Source organism: Scyliorhinus canicula, chromosome 6, assembly GCF_902713615.1.
Source record: "Scyliorhinus canicula chromosome 6, sScyCan1.1, whole genome shotgun sequence".
NCBI lineage: Eukaryota > Metazoa > Chordata > Chondrichthyes > Carcharhiniformes > Scyliorhinidae > Scyliorhinus > Scyliorhinus canicula.
The window spans coordinates 61,539,733-61,559,779 of NC_052151.1; the positions used below are offsets into that span (position 1 = coordinate 61,539,733).

Here is a 20,047-nt window from a genome sequence, read left to right on the forward strand (position 1 = left end):
AGCAGAAATGAAAAGCTCAGCTGGCTGAGAAGAGAGCCCAGAGAAAACAGATGCCAGCGAATTGTGCACCTTCTCAGTGTACAGTCTTCCTCTGCAGCAAATGGAGCAGAGACTGCCACTGCCAAAGAGCCACACCAGGCAATATTTCATACAGATCACCTACGGCACAAACCCATCATCACTCAAGGTGCAGGGTTGCCAATTCGACTTGATCCTCTGACATAGCAGCATGACGCACTAAGGAAACTGTCTGATCTCCTAGGGTTTCCAGTCACAATGCCAAGATCGAGGAATGGAATAGCCAGTAATGTGTGTTTATACTGCATGGCACTGACACCAAGTTTTTCTGTCACCCCGTTGATAGTTGTTTCATTTCTGATCGAAAACAATTGAGAAAAATGTTTTTGCTTTTGGTTTTCTCTGCACCATTGAGCCAATTTCTCCAACCATAAATCAAGTGAATGCAGAGTATGCTGCCAACAACTTTTGTTTCCATGTAAAATGGGTCAACTTTTCTTTTCCTTTTGTTGTTGTCTAGGAAACCCTTGGTGGTTAAAGGTAAATTGCTAGTAATGTTATTGGAAGGGTGCCAGATTCATTCTAATGCGCGCCACTCTTTTTGTTATTACTGCACTGTGGTTTCCTCTTTGCAGTGTGCATAACTGAGCCTCCTGGAATGGCTTTGACCTCAGGAGTTTGCGTCCTGTGCCAGGAATGTGGGATGGAGCTCATCCTTCACCGCAGGGCATGAAAATGCTTTGGGTTGACAATTCATACCAAAACAGATGTAGAAACAAACGTTGCACTTGGCGTTTAGAAACAGTTTATGAGCCATCAGATCTGTGGAAAACTACTTTAATGACATGGTTGGGCAATCGCTGGAATCCCAGTTAGAAAGTAATTTGACTGAACAGCTATTGCTGCTCACTTTTAGCAAACTTGTAATGTTTCTCAAGTCAGTATCATAAAAAATGGCAAAAGCCTGTCCATGAGAACAAGAGTTTTTTTTAGAAAGTTAGAGTAGAACAGAAGGGTCTTTCCATTTATCATCTTGTTAAGTATGTGGAACAAGTGAATTCACTTAAGGAGAGACGTGTGTAATGATGGTTTGAGGAAACGAGGATCTAACAGAAACGCACAATATGAAATATAAATGTGGAGAAGTCTGATCTGATGCTGGAAAAACTATCCAATGTGCGGGATCAATTCTGCAAAATGTAGGTCCAAAAAACTGGAAATCTGTACAATAAGATTCAACACGGATAATCCAGAAAGCCTTATTTTCTGGCAGATCCAGAAGTTTTTAAAAAGGAGATACAGCAGAAACTCTCACTTGCCTGTTAGTTTACGTCATTCTTGAGTATTTTGGGTTTTTTTTTTACAGATTTGGAGCAAACTGTATACCTGATAGACACCCAGGTATCCATCTTTGTCCGCCTTCTGCTTCTCATCTACATGCCTCCCCTTGATGATATCATTGTAAGAAGTCTTACAACGCCAGGTTAAAGTCCAACAGGTTTGTTTCAAACACGAGCTTTCGGAGCACTGCTCCTTCCTCAGGTGAATCACCTGAGGAAGGAGCAGTGCTCCGAAAGCTCGTGTTTGAAACAAACCTGTTGGACTTTAACCTGGTGTTGTAAGACTTCTTACTGTGCTCACCCCAGTCCATCTCCAGTCCGGCATCTCCACATCTTGATGATATCATGTAAAGACACAACATCAGTTTTCACATGCATGCTGAGAACACCCAGCTCCACCTCACCTCCCCACCCCTCAACCTTCCACTGTCTTTGATAAAAAATAAAAATTTAGAGTACCCAATTCATTTTACCAATTAAGGGCCAATTTAGCACGGCCAATCCACCTACCCTGCACACCTTTGGGTTGTGGGGGCAAAACCAATGGAGACACGGGGAGAATGTGCAAACTCCACACTGACAATGATCCAGGGCCGACATCGAACCTGGGACCTCGGCGCCCTGTGGCAGCAGTGCTAACCACTGTGCCGCAGTGCTACTGCAATCCTCCCACTGTCTTGATGTCTCTCTTGACTGACTACTCGACTGACTCCCAGTCCTGGATGAGCAGCTGTTTTCCCAGAACTTTGGGAAGATTGAAGTCATTGACTTGGATTGGATTTGTTTATTCTCATGTGGACCAAGGTACCGTCAAAAGTATTTTTCAGCGAGCAGCTCAACAGATCATTTAAGTACATGAAATGAAAAGGAAGTAAAAGAAAATACATAATAGGGTAACACAAGGTACACAAAGTAACTACATAAGCACCGGCATCAGATGAAGCATACAGGGGTGTAGTGTTAATGAGGTCAGTCCATAAGAGGGTCATTTAGGAGTCTGGTGACAGCGGGGAAAAAGCTGTTTTTGAGTCTGTTTGTGCGTGTTCTCAGACTTCTGTATCTCTTGCCCGATGGAAGAAGTTGGAAGAGTGAGTAAGCCGGTTGGGAGGGGTCTTTGATTATGCTGCCCGCTTTCCCCAGGCAGCGGGAGGTGTAGATGGAATCAATGGATGGGAGGCAGGTTTGTGTGATGGACTGGGCTGTGTTCACGACTCTCTGAAGTTTCTTGCTGTCCTGGGCCGAGCAGTTGCCATACCAGGCTGTGATGCAGCCAGATAGGATGCTTTCTATGGTGCATTTGTAAAAGTTGGTAAGAGTTATTGTGGACATGCTGAATTTCCTTAGTTTCCTGAGGAAGTCTTGGCGCTCATGTGCTTTCTTGGTGGTAGCGTCGACGTAGGCGGACCAGGACAGATTTTTGGTGATGTGCCCCCCGAGGAATTTGAAACTGCTAACCATCTCCACCTCGGCCCTGTTGATGCTGACAGAGGTGTGTACGGTACTTTGCTTCCTGAAGTCAATGACCAGCTCTTTACTTTTGCTGGCATTGAGGGAGAGATTGTTGTCGTTACACCACTCCGCTAGGTTCTCTATCTCCCTCCTGTATTCTGACTCGTCATTATTCGAGATCCAGCCCACTATGGTCGTATTGTCAGCAAACTTGTAGATGGAGTTGGAACAAAATTTTGCCACGCAATCGTGTGTGTATAGGGAGTAGAGTAGGGGGCTAAGTACGCAGTCTTGCGGGGCTCCAGTATTGAGGACTATTGTGGAGGAGGTGTTGTTGTTTATTCTTACTTATTGTGGTCTGTGGGTCAGAAAGTCGAGGATCCAGTTGTAGAGGAAGGAGCCAAGTCCTAGGTTTTGGAGCTCTTCCCTCCACTTTCACCATCTGAAGAAATCCTTCCAGAAAACAAGTGTGGTTTTCAACCAAACTGTTCAACAGCTGACATGATTTTCACTGCTTGGTAACCTCAACAAATGGCAGGAGCAACATCAACCACTCTTGGTGGCCTTCATAGATCTGACCAAGGCTTTTGACTCAGTCAATCGGGAAGTACTGTGGAAGACCCTGTCAAAGTCCAGCTGTCCAGAGAAATTCATCAACATTCTCCAACTCCTCCACAACAAGATGTCAGCGACAGTCTTCACCAATGGAAATAAGACCGAATCCTTAGAGGTCAAGACTGGAATCAATCAGGGATGTGTCTTCGCCCCACCTTTTCCCCATCTCATCACCACCATGCTTCACCTTGTCAAGAGCAAGCTTCCCAGTGGAGTTGACATCGTCTATAGGATGGATGGAAAACTGTACAACCTCAACCGGTTGAAATCCAAGAAGAAAATAGCACCGACAGCGCTTTCTGTCTCATCAACTTGACATCGCCATCTCCATTCTCTCTGAAGAGAATCTCCAACTCACGTTTGACGGGAGCATACCAAAGAATCAGTCTCGGCCTCAACCTCAACAAAATTCCTTTTCCAACCTCCCCAGGGCAAGATCTCGTCTCTTCCCCCCCCCCCCCCCCCCCCCCCCCCCCCCCCATGGTGTTCGGGCCAAGGTGGGGCTCTGGGGGCCCCAGTCCTAGCGGGCCCTATGCGCCGGATTGCGGGGGGGGGGGGGGGGGTATCCTATGTTGTTTACTGCAATCTCTGACATCCCCTTGAGTTTCTGGACTCCATTATTTGAACCCTCCCATGAGAGGGAGATCTCAGTGGCCTTTTTTAGGTCCAGGAAAGGCTTGGCCAGCAATTTCCGCTGTGTCGCCAGATTATTCACTTCGCATACAAGGCGGTTCTTAGTATGAAGTCGTACAACACCAGGTTAAAGTCCAACAGGTTTGTTTCATACACTAGCTCCCGGAGCATGCTCCTTCCTCAGGTGAGCACTGCTCCTTCATTCACCTGAGGAAGGAGCAGTGCTCCGAAAGCCAGTGTTTGAAACAAACCTGTTGGACTTTAACCTGGTGTTGTAAGATGTCTTACTGTGCTCACCCTAGTCCAATGCCGGCATCTCCACATCAAGGTGGTTCTTCAGCATCTTGGGTAGGGATGGCCCATAGTCACAAAACTCTGCCAATTTATGCAATCAGCCAAACACCTGGGAATGGACTCACATGGGGTCCTCTCAGCCATATTAAATAGATACCTCAGTACAATAACTGACGGCTTGACGTTGTAGTGGTTTTCCACAAGCACCACTAGCTCTTCAAATGTCTTGGAGTCTGGGACCATGGAGTACCTGGGGCTCTATGATGCCAAAAGTGGGGCCCCACAGGCGGTCTGGCAATCATCCCCAACTGAGTCCAGTCCTCTACGTTCGCATCGATGCATCGAGTCTGGCAAAGAGCGGTATTTGCAAAATGGTGCAAAACCTATTCCAACATGAAGAGAGCTGGCTGTGCTTCCAAGGGTTAGCAGCGCTGACTGTAGTTCCACTTTATCCTCTTTGCCAATTTAGTAATCATGGAGGAGTCTGGAAAGGAGAGTCAACAGAAGATTTATTTACAAAAGCAAAGTATTTACAAATATCAGTCCCAGTTCCAGTCAGGTGGGCTCTGCAGCTCTGCTCCGACCTGGGCCGGCTTTTACGGTACTGAGTTGACTAGCTCGCTGATGGGCCTCCACCCCTCAGCAGGGGAGCTTGTACTCCACAAGTATCGCAGCGAGATTATTCAGGTCATCCCCGTGGGTCTCGCGGGGGATATAACACCACTCTTGTGAGGTGTCCAATGTAAAAGGCACAATATAAGGTAAGCTGTTATTGTAAAGATATTCTCGATATTCACATGCACAAACGTATTACATGAACTACAATAATACATTGACATTTATTTATTTGACACACATGCACTTTTGCAGCATGACGTTCAGGAGCTTAGTTCAGAGCTCTGATAAGTAAATATAAATTGTAGAGATGAGGAAGCACACATCTAACTATGACAGTCTTTGTAAGAACTAGAATCTGCCAGGGCAAGAATACACAGGATTTGAATTGTTCTATTGTTCAGGCATGTTTATCCAATCAATCAGTACAGTCGGGATTTTGGACAGCTATCAGTTTTTGCGGATTCCTAGACATGCCTGCTGTGTCCGCAAACAATTTTAGAACTGGAAAAATTTGCTCCAATTGCCTCAACACTTTCCCTTCATTAGCAGGGCAGCTTGCTGTTAAACTTGCACCAATGTCTAATCGGTAGCATGCTGGCAGTGGCCCAGGCTCATTCAATGGCTCATTTTTCCGACATTCCCAGTGTGCCTGATTCATAAACCTGTAACACTAAGCAGGCCAGGAGACTGACATTCTTCTGTATTTTCTCAATGTTTGTTCGGATCACCTACCCGCCTGCGCTATTTAATAATAATAATTTAATAATAATCGCTTATTGTCACGAGTAGGCTTCAATGAAGTTACTGTGATAGGCCCCTAGTCGCTACATTCCGGTGCCTATTCAGGGGGCCAGTACGGGAATTGAACCCACGCTGCTGGCCTTGATCTGCATTACAAACCAGCTGTTTAGCCCACTGTGCTAAACCAGCCCCATTTAGGTTACGGTAGGTTTTAACAACCACTAACCCACATATTTTGAACAAGTTGTCAACCTTTTAAAAGAAAATGAAACCTTGTGGAGATATGATGTGAATGTAAAAAAAAAAAACTGTACAGAGAATTTTCAAACACTTGAACTCAGTGTTTGGTGAATTGAACCCATTATATTGTGTTATTTGGCACGGTCAGTGTATGAAAGCTCAGGTGACGGCATTCTTACTTCTCCTGATGTGTCTTTCAGATGGCGCATTAGGTCTGGAACCCACCTACCCCCTCAATGGATCTAAACATCCCATGGCACTATTTCGAAGAAGAGCCATGAGAGTTAGCTCCGGTGTCCTGGCCAATATTTATTGCCCAATCAATATAGCAAAAAAGACCAGGTTATTTGCCGTGGCAGTCACCAGCAGAAGAACCCGCAGGAAATTCACACCGGTGTAAAACCGATTTTTGGGCCTCCCGCCAAATTCTCCTCACACCCACCATGGAACCTGTCGGTCGAGGTTTGGGAGAATTCCACCCATTGTTTTTTCCCACCAGATCTTTCCATTATTTTTATTTCCAGGCTTCTGTTCAGTGTGGTCTCCCACTTTCAGTTCATATTTTATTTTTGCTTCGCTGGAGTTTTGTCCAGGATTTTACCCAGCTAAAATGTCAGGAAAAGGAGGTGTTGGTCGAGTATTTCACTGAAGATTCCTCCTGCTTCTGGTTTTATTCCCCCAGAATGTGTATCTTTGATGCTGTTCCTTTTGACTGACTTTAATCTCAGTCTGTGATCCTTTCAATGATTGACTGCTCTAGGACCTTAAATTTCAGAGAGATTGTGGGGCCTGAGGAAAAAGCAGCGTTTTATTTTTAAAACAGAGAAATGCTTGCTTATTTTGATATAATACAGCTGTTGGCTGAAGGTTGTAAAGTAAGAAAACAAAGTGGCTTGCATTTATATAGCATCTTTCAAATCCTCACCCGCTCCCAAAGACCTTCACCCCAATGGAATATAGGTGTTATTGTAAAAAAAAACACTGCAATTTGGTGGCTCCCATTTTAAATCTTTTCATGGAAACATTGGACTATTAATTCCTGCCCACGTATTAGTGTTGCACTTTAACCAACCATAAATAGGCTAGTAATGCAGAATAAACCACCCCTTTCATAAACAGTAGAGCAGGCCAGTGCCCCCATGGGATTCTCCTGTTTCCATGGTTTCATTCCCGGTGTTTTGCTGATGAGATTGTTGAATGAAGCAGCTTTGTGACACGGGATTGCTTGGGGCTGCTTGACTTCAAGCATCCACTTCAGTTATGACCCAGAAGAGCTGGTGACTGGATCTACAATAATAATAGGAGAGTGTCTCTGCCATTCATGAACTTTGATCCCTGGCCAAATCACACTCACTGAGTACAAAATAGCCCTTTAGATATATTGAGTAACTATCAAGGAATGCTTCCTCAAAATGCAGTCTGTGCTGATTTGGGCAGCATGGCAGCACAGTGGTTAGCACTGTTGCTTCACGGCGCCAGGGACATGGGTTCGATTCCCAGCTTGGGTCACTGTGTGTGCGGAGTGTGCGGAGTCTCCACGTTTTCCCTACTCCTGTGTGGGTTTCCTCCGGGCGCTCAAGTTTCCTCCCACAAGTCCCAAAAGGCGTGCTTGTTAGGTGAATTGAACATTCTGAATTCTCCCTCTCTGTACGCGAGCAGGCGCCGGAATGTGGATACTAGGGGATTTTCACAGTAACTTCATTGCAGTGTTGATGTAAGTCTACCCTACACAGGATTAGAAGATGACTCCCACCCCAACATCCCACTCCGCCTGCGACAGATCAACGAGGTGAAGGCTGAAACATCTGCCCCGCTCCTGTCTGCAACTCCAAGTCTGACACCCCAAATATGGTCCCCAGGGGAATTGGGCTCTAAGTCCACATGTAGAAGTTTTTTGTTTTTTGTTTGCTTTTCCACATGCAGAATTGTTGACATGGTGCTGAAGAACAACACTCAAAACCTCTCCAACTTCGGGCAGGACCAGAACATGTGTATGTGATTGGCTGGGCCTCTCCCACACTTCTCTGAAATATCTACCACCCCCTCAAACAACCCCCTCTACTTCAGGTGCGCTCTGTGCACTACCTTTAGCTGCATCAACCCCAGCCTCGCACACAAGGTTGAGGCATTTACCCTCCACAGCGCCTCACACCACAATCCCTCGTCCAGCGCCTCCCCCAGCTCTTCCCACTTAGCCAACCCCCTCAGAGATTCCCCATCTTCCTTCATGATCCAATAAGTTGCCGAGACAACACCACCGCCCTCCAACCCCATCACTGACAACACCCTTTCCAGCAATGAGGAGTGCGGTGCTACTGGTAATGTCAGACAGACCTTCTTCACAAATTCCCGCACCTGCATGTACCTGAACCTCTCCCCTCACAGCACCCCAAACTTTGCCCCCAACTCCTCCAGACTCGCAAACCCTTCTTCAACAGATGCTATAGAGCTTTGAACACAGAAAAATAATTCCTACGTACTTCACAAATGTGTGGAAAACCGTTGTAGAGTATTGAGAAGGTAAACCTGTATATCTGACTACAATGTATAATTCTGTATTAAAGACGTACTTTCTCGCAAACGTACCTGTCATTTTGGAAGGGAGATGAAGCTAACGAGTTGTATGCCTTTTCCATCATGGTTTCGCATAAATATCGTAATGGGTTCTGATGTGACTTAGAAACATAGGAAATAGGAGCAAGAGTAGGCCATTCAGCACTTCGAACATGCTCCACCATTCATTATGATTATGGCTAATCATTCAACTCAGTAACATGTTCCAGCTTTCCTCACATATTCTTTGATGCCTTTACCCCCAAGAGCTATATCTAACTCCATCTTGAAAACATGCAATCTTTTGGCCTCAACTGCTTTCTGTGGTAGAGAATTCTACAGAGTCACCACTCCCTGTACAAAGAGATTTCTCCTGATCTCAGTCCTAAATGGTCTACCCCCTATCCTCAGACTGTGAGCCCTGGTTCTGGACTCTCCTACCATCGGCAACATCCTTCCTGCATCTACCCTATCTTGTCCTGTTAGAATTTTATAGGTTTCAATCAGATCCCCCTTCCTTCTTTTAAGCTCCAGCGAATATAATACTAGATGACTGAATCTCCCCTCATACATCAGTCCCACCATCCCAGGAATCAGTCTGGTAAACCTTTGTTATACTCCCACCAGAACACAAATTTCCTTCCTCAAGTAAGGAGACCAAAACTGCAGACAATATTCCAGGTGTGGCCTCACCAAGACCCTGTATAACTGCAGCAAGACATCCCTGCTCCTGTACACGAATCCTCTCGCTATGAAGGCCAGCAAATCATTTACCTTCTTTACTGTCTGCTGCACCTCTATGCTTACCTTCAGTGACCGGTGTACAAGGACACCCAGGTTGCACAATCCCCACTCTCAATCTGCATGTGCAGCACGGTAGCATAGTGGTTAGCACAATTGCTTCACAGCGCCAGGGTCCCAGGTTTGATTCCAGGCTTGGGTCACTGTCTGTGCAGAGTCTGCATGTTCTGCCCGTGTGTGCATGTGTTTACTCCGGCTGCTCTGGCTTCCTCCCACAGTCCAAAGATGTGCAGGTTAGGTGGATTGGCCATGGTAAATTGCCCTTAGTGTCTAAAATTGCCCTGAGCGTTGGGTGGGGTTGCTGGGTTACAATGATAGGGTGGAGGTGTGCGTTTGGATAGGGTGCTCTTTCCAAGAGCCAATGCAGACTCGATGAGCCGAATGGCCTCCTTCTGCACTGTAAATTCTATGAAAAAAAGATTCTATGAATCTATAGCCATTCAGATTTCCTCTAAAGAAAATGAGTGCCTTTTGTGGGATGTTTCAAAGCCAATGAAGTACCTTTGCAATGTAGAGATACAATCAATAATTTCTCACATTACAAAGTCCAAAGACAAACAGTGAAATTGCCAGTTCTAAAATGTTTAGAGAATGGTCCGCTTATCTAGTTTATGAGTAGCCGTCTGAATTCTTCATAGCAATGGAGATTACCAGGTAGAAGGAAGCTATTGGGCTGGCATTACTGTTAGTTCAGTTTAGATAAATTGCATATAAGAAAATGAAATACCAATGTGTGCATTTGCAATATTCATATTTTAGGGATATTAAGCCACTTTAAGCTGTTTGAAAGTCTATTCCCCTATTTTCAAAATTAAGAGAGTTTGCAGAGATTAAATTTTAAGCTTTGTATAAAATATGAAATTGTATATACGCAGCAAAAGCAATAATTACTTCAAAGTAAACCAAGTAGGTGGAGGATATATATAAAAATTAATTAAGCCAATTTAATATCATTAACAAAATCCTATTAATTAACAGGCAATGAATATTTTGAATTTGAAAGTTTAGAAATTTGGATATTGGAGAGTTGGAGTACCATAGGGGGGGGGGGGGGGGGGGTGCTGATAGATCAAGTTGCCTTTATTGATTGCTGGTATTTCTTTGCAATTGCGTCTTTCCTGTGGAGATTGCAGCCTTGGCTGAGAGGAGCTAATTCAGCAAAGACCAGGAATCAAGTGACCTTCAGGTAGTCATGGCTCAGAACCATTCTACACAAAACACACTCTATGAAAGCTATGAGAGATCTTTTAAAATATCTGATATTAATCATATTAGACTTAATGAAAGTTATTGCCACTAATTAATAGGATATGGCAATGTGACAATGAAGCCACAAGATATGTTCTAGCTTGCAGTACTGGAAAGGCTGTTGAAGAAAATTGGGAAGAAGACAAATGCAAAGTACAGCATAGAGGATGAAAAGGTAAATGATACCCACAATCCATGTATGCCACTAAGGCCGGCTCAACATACCCAAATAACAAAACCAATAGAATGTTGAACGATGTAGCCAAATGAGTAAAATAGACATTGAAGAAAGTAATGAGCAAACTTTCTGCTTCTGTGGCCTGGACTAGTGTACTGTTATTTTTAATTTTTTAAAAATTGTTTTTTAAGCGGCAATTTAATGTGGCCAATCCACCTACTCTGCATATCTTTGGGTTGTGTGGTGAGACCCACAGAAACATGGGGAGAAGGTACACACTCCACACAGACAGTGACCCGGGGCTGGGATCAACCCTGGGTCCTCGCCACCATGAGGCAACAGTGTTAACCACTGTGCCACCATGCCGCCCTGACTGTACTGTATGATCAGGATGTTGAGCGGCTCTGATGCAAATGTCTAGGTGGTTATGGTCCCATATGTCTGCTGACCTTGTCCTTCTATATGGTAGCAGTCGTGCATTTGGAAGGTGCTGCCTAAGGAGCCTTGGTGAGTTCCTGCAGTTCATCTTGAAGATGGTACACACTGCTGCCACGTTCGCTGGTGCTGGAGTAAGGTTTGTGGAACGGGTGGCAATCAAGTGGACTTCTTTGTCCTGAATGTTGTTGAGCTTCTTAAGGTTTGATGGAGCTGGACTTATCCAGACAAGTGGAGAGAATTCCATTATCCTTCTGACTTGTGCCTTGTCAATGGTGGACAGGCTTAGGACAGTCAAGAGGTGAGTTACTCACCACAGGATTCCTAGCCTCTTGTAGCCACAGTACTAATATGGCTAGTCCAGTTCAGTTTCTCGTCAATAGTAACCTCAGGATATTTGATGTAATGTAATTACCAAAATACAAGACAAAAGTAGTATACTTGCAAAAAGTATTTCACATATCTTAGAGAAAGGCAGATTTACCTGCAGCGCCTCTTACAAGCATTTCTTAGCTGGAGGAAGTAGAAGTCAGGAGTGGGGGAGCTGAACATCATGTTGAGTTTGGATTTCAGCAAGATGGTACAGAAAGCGATGAAGCAAAGGGCTTTGAAGCTTCTTGATAAAATGACAAATGAGACAAAGGATAATGTGCAAGTAACAGCCAATGTCAGCCATGATTGAATGGCGGATCAGACTCGATGGGCCGAGTGGCCTAATTCTGCTCGTATGTCTTATGGTCTTATTAGGAGAACATTTAGTATCAGAGATATCAGTGATCACGAATTGTTCAGACTCTCAGCCAATTCACTATTATGTCTGGGCTCAGTTATTCCAATTCCCTCTTGGCCAACATTCTACCATGCACCCTTTGTAAACCAGAGCTCATTCCAAACTCTGTTCCCTTTATCAACTTGCAACAAATCATATTTACCCATCATTCCTGTGTTCTGTGACCTACATTGGCCCCCAACCCATTAATGCCCCAATGTAACATGCTATTTTTTTTCCTTCACACCTTCCAAGGTCTCTCCTATCTCTGTATCCTCCTGCAGCCCTCTCAGACTTCTGTAATCTCTGATTTTAATTGCTATCTCGTTGATGGCTGAGCCTCCAGCTGCCCTAAATCTGTTGCATGTCTCTTCCTTTGAGGCACTCCTTAAAATCTGCCTTCTGAACATGCTTTTGGTCACTGATGTAATATTGTCGGAGGTGGTTCTGTGTCAAATTCTGTTTGATAACACTTCTGTGAAGTGTTTTGCAATGTTGAATCATATTAAAGCTACTATTTGAATACAAGAGATGAGGAGAGGTTTAGGAAGGGAATTTCAGTTTAGATTCCGGGCAGATGGAGGTTCAATTGCCAATAATGGAATAATGAAAATTAAGGATTCCGAGGCCATTACTGGAGGCATGGGGCAGAACCTTCCCATCGCACCAGTAGTGAGAAGCTTGGCGACCTGAGAACATAATGTGGCAGGAGGTGAAAAATTGCTTTCCCGACTGGGGAATGAATTTTCACAATTGTGCTCAAGGAACTCTAAAGGCAGGTTGGACTTCCTGAGGAATAACGATAGGAAGCGCTTTGCATGTATTAGCCAGTCATGCATGCTTATTGAAAAGGCCACCCGACTGGAATTTAATACCCCACCAAACAAATTCCCCACCAGCGGGAAATTGAAATCTTTTTTACAACAGCACATAAATGGTATACATCTGGTGAGGTAGCCGTCGTCTATAAATAATGGTCAGTTGCCACTGCATTGTCCTCTTTGGGGGGTGTTTGTAAATGCTGCTCTGTGCTTGAGGCAGTGCAAGTTGCATGGAGGATGACTGAGGGAGGATTAGTAGGGAAGGGGGGGCAAAGATGGCCCTTCTGTGTGCACTTTAAATATGGTGCCTGGACCTTCGGCCCATGTGATAACAACGGGGACAGCGGCTTCCTACTCTACCCTACCAGGGGATACTCAATGTTCCACGTGGCTGCATAGTTGGTCAGTGCAAGATTGCACCGTCTCACCCCATCAGTGGAAAGCACTTCGATTTTCTCTCCTGTCACCAAAAACAAGCTCCAGAATGGGAGATTCCAGCCATGAGTTGAAATCCAACCATAGAGGCTGGGGGAATTCAGATTCAATTAATTAATAAATCTGAAATAAAATGCTCGGTTCATTAATAATAATCATTAAATGACTGAATTGTTGTAAAAATCCATCTAGTCCACTAGTGTTGTTCAGCAGATGAAATCTACGATCCTTGCTCTGTATGGCATACATGTGACTTGAGATCCATCATGGTTAGGGCAGTACGGTGGCGCAGTGGGTTAGTCCTGCTGCCTCACGGCGCCGTGGTCCCAGGTTCGAACCTGGCTCTGGGTCACTGTCCGTGTGGAGTTTGCACATTCTTCCTGTGTTTGCGTGGGTTTCGCCTCCACAACCCAAAGATGTGCAGGCTAGGTGGATTGGCTACGCTAAATTGCCCCTTAGTTGGAAAAAACTAATTGGGTATTCTAAAATTTAAAAACCAAAAACAAGCAGCGGATCAAGAAAGCAGCTCACCACCTTCTCAAGGGCAATTGGGGATGAATAATCAATGTTGGCCTTTCTTATAGTGTTCACACTTCAAGAACAAGTAAAAAAGAGAGAATGTTGAAAACAACGAGTATTTTAAACGAAGGCATTGCCGGGCCAGGAGCCAGTCTTAGTCAGTGCGCACTGGAGCAATGGGTGACTGGGACGAAGATGGAATTACGGTGTGAGCAGCAGAGGTTTGGGGATGCTGAAGAGTTTGTAAAGTGGAAGAAGTTGCGAGATTGGCATGGAGAGTTGAGCCTAGATGGAAGAAAGGTCTCTATCCACTGCAGTATTATATAATTGTGCTTTTGATCTAGATTATGGAAAAGAGTTTCTCACAAAAAGACAAAACGATGGCAAAATTAAGTGCTGTTCCTTAGATTATCTAAGGGCTCTGCATTAATGTTGTCTTTAACAAAGTTTTGTTTTTACTGAATCCCAAACAACAGTAACAAATCGGAAACTGCTTGATTGAAAGTTCAAATAAAATGGTCTTCATCTGAAAGCTGCATCAATTACTGAAATTATTGTTTTAAGTTTTTACTTTTCACCTAAATGGGGTTAAAATGGGGGCTGGTGTGTATTTATTGATTAATGTGTTACAAATCTCGAAATGCACTTGCTGTTTCTGTATTTCATAACATTTTACATGTGTTATTGATGGGATCAGCAACATTGGGTGAGACTTGATGAAAGAAAGTCTAGTTTTGGGCACGTTTAGTGGGGTGTTTCCCTGCGCCAGCAGCGCCGAGAACGACCCCGCGATTAAACGGGAGTCTGCTTCTTTTCTGGGCCTCGGCGAGGAACATCCCATCCAGGCTGTACTTAGACTCACTTCCAGCACTGACCTGTCGCCGTAGCCTTTGGACTCCACCAAAGCCCCAACTTACTAATTAGGGAGTCTTCGAGCACACCCCCCACCCACCTCATAAGGCCAAGCTCTCCCACGCCCGAACCTCCGGATAGGCAAGATGCCCCCTGGCTGTGCTACTACCAGCCTGGCAATACCACCTAGGCATCCTGGCACTGTCAAGGTGGCACTCAGATGGCAGTGCCAAGGTGTCCAGGTGTCGATGCCAGGCTGGCAGCACCACAGTGCCTGGGCTGCATTGGGAATGCTAAGGTATCACCCTGACCACCCAGGGCCCCCGATCACCTGGAGAGATTCCCCCATGTGCAATTACTCCTGGTCCACGTTTGTGGAAACCAGTGCTAAATGGCGCCAGAGGAGGTTTCGGAGGCAAAGCCGTTTCATCCCACGCCTAGGGATACCCTGGCGTAGACCCATTCAAGCGAGACAAACTACTCACTTTAATAAGAAAATCTGGATCCCACCCAGTGAAGGCAAGATCCAGATCGCGACATCTTGCGAGGAATAACGAGCGTCATATATCTCAAGTTACCAGCCTCGTCACATCACTGAGTCAGACGCGAGGAGGCCGGCAGATCACGCCTGATGTATCTTTATATAGTGACTTTGATATAGCAAAACATCCAATCAGGCACTGAGCAAGATTTTGGAATAAATGATTAATGACTGCTCCAGAGAAAATGGGCGGGACTCTCCGTTAGCTGACACCGAAATCGGGAAATGCGATTGGGCATATCCCCTCTCCTCCTCTTATTCTGGCATCTTGTTCATTTCCAATTTTAATTGCTCTGTTATTGATGACGGTGGCTACAGTTGCCTCTGCTCCAAGCTCTGGATACCATCCGTACAACTCTCTACTTCACTATTAAGACATTTGTTCAAACCTACCTCTTTGACTAAGTCTTTTCATCTGACCTGATGGGTGAGATTCTCTGGCTGTTTGCTGGTGCGGCAGGATTCTCTGGTCCTGCTGGCAGCGCAGCCCCGCCTGTGGGTTTCCCGGCGGCGTGGGGTGGTTTCAATGGAAACTTTGACCAGCAGCGGGAGTGGAGATCCAAGAGAGCGGCCAAGTTCTCGGCCCTCGCTAGCAGGGCAGACTCGCAACAGAGAGTCCCTCCCAATATCTCCTTATGTGCCGTGGTGTACAACTGGTTTTATGATGCTCCTGAGAATTTGTCTTGGCACGTTTCATTTTTTAAAGGCGTTATATAAACATAATATATTATTGTAAAATGCTTATGTGTATATAATGTATATATAATTATATGCCCAGTCCATCACACAAACCTGCCTCCCATCCATGGACTCCATCTACAGCTCCCGCTGCCTGGGGAAAGTGGGCAGCATAATCAAGGATCCCTCCCACCCGGCTTACTCACTCTTCCAACTTTTTCCATTGGGCAGGAGTTACAGAAGTCTGAGAACACGCACGAACAGACTCAAAAACAGCTTCTTCCCCACTGTCACCAGACTCCTCAATGACCCTCTTATTGACTGACCTCATTAACACTACACCCTGTATGCTTCAACCGATGCCAATGCTTATGTAGTTACATTGTATATCTTGTGTTGCCCTTTTATGTATTTTCTTGAATTTTGTTAATTCCCTTTTCTTCCCATGTACTGAATGATCTGTTGAGCTGCTTGCAGAAAAATACTTTTCACTGTACCTCGGTACACATGACAATAAACAAATCCAATCCAATGTAATGAGATAGATCCTCATCTGAGTATGGTGAAGGGGAAGCATTGCGCTGTAAATTAAAATGCCTTTTTTAGCTAAACATGTATTAGCAACTTGACTGATATTTGGAGGAACTTTGAAGTCTATGAGAAAGACTTTAAAATTTAGAGCACCCTTTCCCTCCAAACCTCCCCATCCTAACAAGCAAGGCTGGTTCTATTTTCAGGAAACAGCTATTAGCGGTGAGCCTTTGCAATGAATTCTGAAGCGTTATTGCAGATGGGTGACTTTTTACATTTTTGATGTTTGAGATTAGCGATTTTTATTAAAGGATCCAGCAAAGGGAAAATCACATTAAATCTCACCATTCTCTTATTATTGGAGGGTAGCATTTAGTGGACGTGGACATCTTGAGGAAGGGGAACTGCAGTGACCTGTATGGGTGAGTAATAGGAAGGACAGGTACATAACTGGACGAGACAAGGGAAAAGTTGGAGAAAGACTTAGTGTTTGAAAGAGGGTGGGGACTCTGGAGGGAAGCACTGCACAGGGTCAACGCCACCTCCACACACGCAAGGCTAAGCCTAATGCAGCTAAAAGTGGTGCACAGAGCCCATTTAACCAGAACCCAAATGAGCATGTTCTTCCGGGAAGTGAGGGACAAATGCGAATGGTGCCAAGGAGGACCGGCCAACCACGTTGACAAAGAGTCATCGGACTTGAAATATTAGCTCTTTTCTCTCCCTACAGATGCTGCCAGACCTGCTGAGATTTTCCAGCATTTTCTCTCACGCCCACATGTTCTGGTCTTGCCCCAGACTAGGCAGGTACTGGACAACCTTGCTCGAGGCGATGTCCAAGGTGGTGGGGATGAAGGTGGAGCCTTGCCCGTGAGTGGCAGTCTTTGGGTCATCAGAACAGCCAGGTTTCTTCATGGGGAGGAGGATCGACGCCCTTGCCTTTGCCTCCCTAATCACCCGCTGGAGAAGCCTGCTTGCATGACGGTCAGCAGCACCTCCCAAAGCTGCAGATTGGCTGTCCGACCTATCGGGATTTCTCCAAATGGAGAAAATTAAATTCACCATCTGGGGGTCGGAAGTAGGCTTCCACAAAATGTGGCAGCCATTCACCCAGTTGTTCCAAGACCTGTTTGTAGCCAACAGCCAATAAGCCAGAGGAAGGGAGAGGGAAGCCATGAACGCAAACGAAAGGGGGAGGGGGGTGACGGGAAATAAAGAAGCATGGAGCCCAACCATGCCCAGTAAATAACAAAATACACGGCTTCACACCAACTAAACAAGAACAGGATATAAGAACTGATGAGGGAAGAAGGCACACCAGACGACTGGGGGGGGAAGGAAGGTTAGAAAAAAAGGGAGGGGTTTGGAGGGAGACAGGGGATCCAGCTCGATGTGAAGGCCTACTGGAGAATGTGAAACAAGAAGCTGTAATGTAAATAACGAAAGACAACTGATGTAAATAATGGAAGACGATCGATATATACATATTCTTGTTTTCAATATATGTTCCTGATTACCTTTGCTCTGTATAATATGAAAAATGCTTAATAAAATCCTTTTAAATAAAATTATTGGGGGATAGCAATTTTCCCTTTTTTTCTTCTGAGGGGGCAAAACTTGGCATCGTTTTTATAAAAATGTCAGCTACCGCATAAATTCAGTTTAAAACTACAAGCAGAAAAAAAGTTTCTAGAGCATAAATTGGTGCTCCTTCAAGGCAAAACATTACTACTGCAGATTTTCAGAGCATGGAAAGTCCACGATGAGAAGGAGCTTGTCACCGAAAGCAAACACTGCTTGGAAGCCAAAATAATCCCCCGCATGAATAATGATTAGTCAGGCTGCAACAACCTGGTTTATGTGATTGGACTGATAAGTGTCTTGATGAGGTAATTCAATCAAATAATGTGAGCATTTACATTTCTTCTTGCTTCAGGGAATTTTCTGAATGAAAATGTGCTAGACTGACACGAGGAGTATCAATCATCAAAGTTTCATAAATCGAGGGACGTCTCGTTTCCCATTGTGGTGAAGATTATGGGAACATGGTTCAGAGGTAAGTAGTGTAAGCAGTTATGAATTTACTCATGTTGATTAACCAGGACAGTTGCGAACTCACCTGCTTTCTTTGAATAGTCCCTTTTGTCCATTGGAGAGGTCAGAGGGGGCCTCAGTTTAACATTGCACCTGACAGTGGAGTACCTCCATGGTGTTAGTGGGACTTGACTCTGCTATTTTGCCTATTAGAACATAGAACATACAGTGCAGAAGGAGGCCATTCGGCCTAGCAAGTCTGTACCGACCCACTTAAGCCCTCACTTCCACCCTATCCCTGTAACCCAATAACCCCTCCTAACCTCCTGTTAGTTGAGACTATTACCACTGTGGAACTCCGCAGTGCTGGAAATGAAGATGAGTGTGGCCTTGGCAAGGCCTTCCCCAATGAGGCCCCCAAAAAAATAAGAGTGCCAGGAAACACTCCACTAAACCCACCCAAAACAGGACTCTTTTTTTCATTAAATTGCACCCAATATCAAAGAACAAAGACAATTACGGCACAGCAACAAGCCTTTCGGCTCTCCAAGTCTGCAGCGACCATACGGTCTGTCTGAACTAAAACCCCCTACCCTACCGGGGACCATATTCCTCTGTTCCCATCCTATTCAAGTATTTGCCAAGTCGCCCCTTAAAAGTCACTATCGTATTTGTTTCCACTACCTCCCCCGCTGCGAGTTCCAGGCTCACACCACCCTGTGTGTCAAAAAACCTGCCACGTACATCTCCTGTAAACCTTGCCCCTTGCACCTTAAATGTATGCCCTCTCGATTCATTGAATGAGGTTGGAGCAGGGTAAGGAATTAAGAAGATTGTTAGAGGATTGACTAAAAGTAATGGGTCTGATTGTACATCCAATTTAGTGTTCAGGACTCGTGATCCAAAAAAAAAATCAATATTAAATGGCAAGTAGACACATAAAGAAAAACTAAGCTTTCTGTCACATAAATAACTCCACAGTGAAGCAGTCCCCAGCACACCAGGTTTGTCTACATGTTGCTTTCAGGTGTCTTAGTAACAGCTTTTGTTGGCTGTCCTTTCAAGAACTAGAAAGAGAGCAATTCCATACACAATGACAAATTTCAGCATGCCCCACAGCACACACTACTTTTGTGGGCTATTCTGGTTAGGATAGATCTTGCATAAAGTGCGTAAACAATAAGGAGACTGAAAAAGATTCTGCTGTGCCAGCTGTTTCTTGACATCTGTGAGTGCTACACGATCTTGACTATCACTGGATGAAATGTGAGATTTTTAACAAGGCTGCCAGTGACATTCAAAATTGAAGTTTCCTGAGCCTAATGCTATTTATTTTTCCTATCTTCTTAAAGGAGTACTAAAGGGGAGAATGACTTACTAATTGTGGTGATATGATTTGCATAGCTGTCTGCCATTGGTGCAGAACACCGGCTTACCATTGGCCCTGGTCGGTCATGTGCCTCTCGACCGATTGGTTGAGACCAGTCATGTGACAGCTCTCCGATTGGTCGAGAGGCTGAGTTAACCACGCCTCCTTACCGAGGTATAAATAGTCGGAGGGCCCGGCGGTCGTCCATTTTATTGTAGACAACCGCAGGGCTAAGTTCTAGCTTATTAAAGCCTAACTTTTGTATAGCAACTTGTGTCTCGTGCAATTGATGGCTCATCACTAACTTTGTAACTAAGATCTGATAAAGATTGCTC

General features: G+C 44.9%; 1 protein-coding gene across 6 annotated transcripts in view; it reads left to right on the forward strand.

Moving 5' to 3' along the window:
- The window catches only part of ankrd6b (ankyrin repeat domain 6b), a 287,955-nt gene that overhangs the window by 128,697 nt on the left and 139,211 nt on the right, over nt 1-20,047 (forward strand). For all 6 annotated transcript variants that reach the window (XM_038799352.1, XM_038799357.1, XM_038799354.1 and 3 more), the window contains exon 2: nt 18,246-18,365. The gene's annotated coding sequence lies outside the window, so the exon portion shown is untranslated. The remainder of the gene's footprint in view (nt 1-18,245; nt 18,366-20,047) is intronic.